Source organism: Euleptes europaea, chromosome 20 (assembly GCF_029931775.1).
Source record: "Euleptes europaea isolate rEulEur1 chromosome 20, rEulEur1.hap1, whole genome shotgun sequence".
In the NCBI taxonomy this organism is placed as follows: Eukaryota; Metazoa; Chordata; class Lepidosauria; order Squamata; family Sphaerodactylidae; genus Euleptes; species Euleptes europaea.
Window position 1 is genome coordinate 12,543,882 of NC_079331.1, and position 4,360 is coordinate 12,548,241.

The 4,360-nt window shown below is 44.9% G+C and overlaps 1 non-coding gene across 1 annotated transcript; it reads right to left on the reverse strand.

Moving 5' to 3' along the window:
• Window positions 1-2,909: 2,909 nt before the first annotated feature.
• TRNAP-GGG (transfer RNA proline (anticodon GGG)) lies at window positions 2,910-2,978 on the reverse strand. The gene has a single exon. It is a non-coding gene; the product is annotated as a tRNA-Pro (tRNA).
• Between the last annotated feature and the right edge of the window lie 1,382 nt (window positions 2,979-4,360).

Below are 4,360 nucleotides of genomic sequence, written 5' to 3' on the forward strand. Positions count from 1 at the left end.
CTCTTTATTACACGTTGTGCCCTTGATTGGCAATTACCAGCTACTCAGATGACTGTATATTTTAATGACACATTTAGTCTTGTAATTAAAGTAAGGAATTAACATTTGCTGTTTTTTCTTTCTTTTTTAAAAAAATGGTGTGTGTTTTTTGTTATGGCGTAGGCCTGCAAATGTAAATATATCGAGGGGTTTCACATTTAAAAATTAGTGGTAATTAAAAAAAGGAATCCACATCTCTGTAGGTTGTTATTTCCTCCCCAACTTCCTGTAGCCATCTTGGATCAGTAGGGTTGCTAACCTTGCTGGAGATCTCCTGCTATTACAGCTGATCTCCAGCTGATAGAGATCAGTTCACCTGGAGAAAATGGCCGCTTTGCCAATTGGACTCTATGGCATTGAAGTCCCTCCCCTCCCCAAACCCGCCCTTCTCAGGCTCCACCCCAAAATCTCCCACCGGTGGCTAAGAGGGACCTGGCAACCCTATTAATTATCCATTCAACTTCTGGGAAGGGGGATGATCTTAAATTCCACGTTATAACCAGCCAAAGTCACTGCTCATTATTTTGTTATAAATATTCTTTATAATTGTAACAGTTTGAGAAATAATGGTTATTTTTTTTACATATAAAAGCAAACTGATGTCCCTTCTATTGTCTTACCTTCACCAACCATCCTTGTGAGTAGACTAGGCAAAGAAAGGCAAAGAAAGACAGTGTGTGATTGCCCAGGGCCACCCATTGAGCTTCATGGTAGAGTGATTTGAATCTACTGTGCAAATCCAATGCTCTAACCACTACTATAAACTGCCTCTCTTACAAAGCAGTACGCTTAGGGCTGTTTAGCTTTGAAAGAAGGGGGTTAAGGGGAGACATGACAGAGATCTATAAAATTATGCCTGGTATGGAGAGAGTGGACAGGGAGAAGCTTTTCTCCCTCTCTCTTAATACTAGAACTGCGGGATCATCTGCTGAAGCTGGAGGGTGAGAGATTCAAAACAGATAAAAGGAAGTATTTCTTACCACAATGCGTGGTTAAGTTGTGGAACTCCCTGCCCCAGGATGTGGCGATGGCTGCCAACTTGGAAGGCTTGAAGAGGGGAGTGGACATGTTCATGGAGGAAAGGGGTATTCATGACTACTAGTCAAAATGGATACTAGTCATGCTGCATACCTATTCCCTCCAGGATCAGAGGAGCATGCCTATTATATTAGGTGCTGTGGAACACAGGCAGGATGCTGCTGCTGCAGTCGTCTTGTTTGTGGGCTTCCTGGAGGCACCTGGTTGGCCACTGTGTGAACAGACTGCTGGACTTGATGGGCCTTGGTCTGATCCAGCATGGCCTTTCTTATGTTCTTATGAAATATATGGATATCTAATTGCAAATGGGGGAAAAGATCCCATCTGTTGCACAGTAGTCTTATAAAAGCACAATTAATCCTTATTGCATCCATTTAGCAAGGCTGAATCATGTCTTCCACAGAGACATAACCAGTCCATAACTAATTTAAAAAGACTTTATTCATTGTACAACATTTATATCAAGCCTTTCTGCTCACACAAGACAGCTAACAAATCACATAGTAAAACCCACCCACCCAAAACGCACAAAAACATCATTAAAACAATTGTGTGTGTGTGTGTGTAAAGTGCCTTCAAGTCGCAGCCGACTTATGGCGACCCCTTTGGGGGTTTTCATGGCAAGAGACTAACAGAGGTGGTTTGCCAGTGCCTTCCTCTGCACAGCAACCCTGGTATTCCTTGGTGGTCTCCCATCCAAATACTAACCAGGGCTGACCCTGCTTAGCTTCTGAGATCTGACCAGATCAGGCTAGCCTGGGCCATCCAGGTCAGGGCCATTAAAACTATTAAAAACCTACAAATCATAAAAACAACAATTAAAACATTGAGGATTTATTAAGGGAATTATCAAGTCACAAACATGAAAGAGAGACGTGTGCTTGCAAATGCATCATGTCCGAATAATATGATGACATTGGGGGATGAGTGGGTGGGATTATCAGTGAAATCCAAAACAGAGTTATGCCCTTGTAAGTCCATTGAAGCCAGTCAGCTTTGAAGGGTGTAACTCTGTTTAGGATTGGACTGTAAGTCTTTTTTCAAATTAAACCGCACTCAGCTCCAAAAATAACAGTAACAGTATTATCACCAGGCATCCAGTGACTCCGCGAATATCATCTGCTCTGCATTAAGAGCTCCATATTTTGTAGATGACCCTATCAGCTTTCTTAAGAGGCTGTTACCATTCGTTCCGCTGGCAGAGGCAGGGGCACTTTTGCTGAACGATGACAAGGAAAATATTACCGCGGGATGCGAAGCCCTTTGAATAAGCTGCCCCCTTGGCAGGAAAAAAAGAGAATCTGCCATTCTGATGTTTCCAACCACTTAGCAAATGTGGAAACTGATATTTGCTCTTGGAGTGCTGGACTCTGCCTTAGGTAGCAAATGCTGTCCTGGTGTAGGAAGAGCAGAGTCGGCTATCCGGCGATCTGCTGACTTTACTGCAGTAGCAGATCCAATGCGCATTTGGCGGCCGCATGGGCCGGGCTGACAACGAAAATAGCGTGATGCAATCCAAGTGGAACTGTTGTGATCGGTAATTGGTTTCAGCCGTGTCTGCTACCAGGTCATATTCAGCTCCAAAGAACAGCTGGACAGATTTTTGCAGCATAACACAGAGCGCCTCCTGAAAATCCCCAATGGCGAGAGAAGGACAAAAACATAGGAGAAATAATGCATACACTCCCAGCATTGTGTACACATGAAGCTGCCTTATACTGAATCAGACCCCTGGTCCATCAAAGTCAGAACTGTCTACTCAGACGGGCAACCGCTCTCCAGGGTCTCAGGCAGAGGTCTTTCACATCACCTACTTGCTTAGTCCATTTAACTGGAGATGCCGGGGATTGAACCTGGGACCTTCTGCATCCCAAGCAGATGCTCTGCCACTGAGCCACTGCTCCTGTGGTTAAGAGTGGTGGACTCTAAATTGGCGAACTGGGTTGGATTTCCCGCTCATCCACATGCAGCCTGCTGGGTGACCTTGGGCTAGTCACAGTTCTCTCAGAACTCTCTTAGCCTCACCTACTTCACAAGGTGCCTGTTGTTGGGGGGGATGGAGGGAAGGTGATTGTAAGCCACTTTGAGACTCCTTTTGCTAGAGAAAAGCAGGGTATAAAAACCAACTCTCCTCCTCCTCCTCCTTGTTCTTCTTCTTGTTCTTCTTCTCCCCACTGACTGGTCTTTGTCCTTAGCAAAATCATATTTTTAGCCTTGTTAAATTGTTGGTGTGCCTTGCTGAGGGCTGGTCAGAAATGGGGAGGGTGCAAGGGTATTGCCAAGCCCCCTCCTCTCTGATTTCTGAGACCCTTCCCAAGGCATGGTCAACAGAAAGGAGACTTGGAGGACATGGTGGCCACGGACCCCACCCTGGGTGAGGAAGAGCCAGAGAGTTACATACGAACAGGGAAACTGAGTTAGACCATTGGCTTATTAAAATTAATGTTGTCTACTCTGACAGGCAATAGCTCTCCAGGGTCTTATGTAGAGGTCTTTTACACACACCTTCTCTGTGTGTGTGTTAAGTGCCGTCAAGTCTCTTCCGACTCATGGAGACCCTATGAATGAAAGTCCTCCAAAATGTCCTCTCTTTGACAGCCTTGCTCAGATCTTGCAAACTGAAGGCTGCGGCTTCCTTTATTGAGTCAATCCATCTCTTGTTGGGTCTTCCTCTTTTCCTGCTGCCCTCAACTTTTCCTAGCATGACTGTCTTTTCCAGTGACTCTTGTCGTCTCATGACGGGACCAAAATACGATAGCCACAGTTTAGTCATTTTAGCTTCTAGGGTCAGTTCAGGCTTGATTTGATCTATAACCTATTGATTTGTTTTTTTGGCAGTCCACGGAATCTGTAACCCTCTCCTCCAACACCTTGAACAATTTCAATTTCATCATTGTCAACCTTAAAGTTGTGTAATTCTCCTGTAGTCATTACTTTTGTTACTTTTGTTACATCACCTTCTATCTTCTCCTTTTAACAGGTGTTCCTGGGGATTGAACCTGGGACCTTGTGCATGCCAAGCAGGTGTTCTACCACTGAGCCACGCCCCCTCTTGAATCCTCAAAGAGCCAAATGGAGTTGATTTCGATGGACAACCAACTCGCCCACGCACGTTTACTCAGAGGTAAGTCCTAAGGAGTTCAGTGGCGCTTCCTTCCGTGGTTGTATTCAAGGCATTACAGACTTAAGTGGGGGGGGGGAGCTTTTGCTGGATCGTGTCCAGTATGCAAAGATGACAAGCAGATTACTGTGAACTTTTGTAATGCGCGGAGATGACTCATAA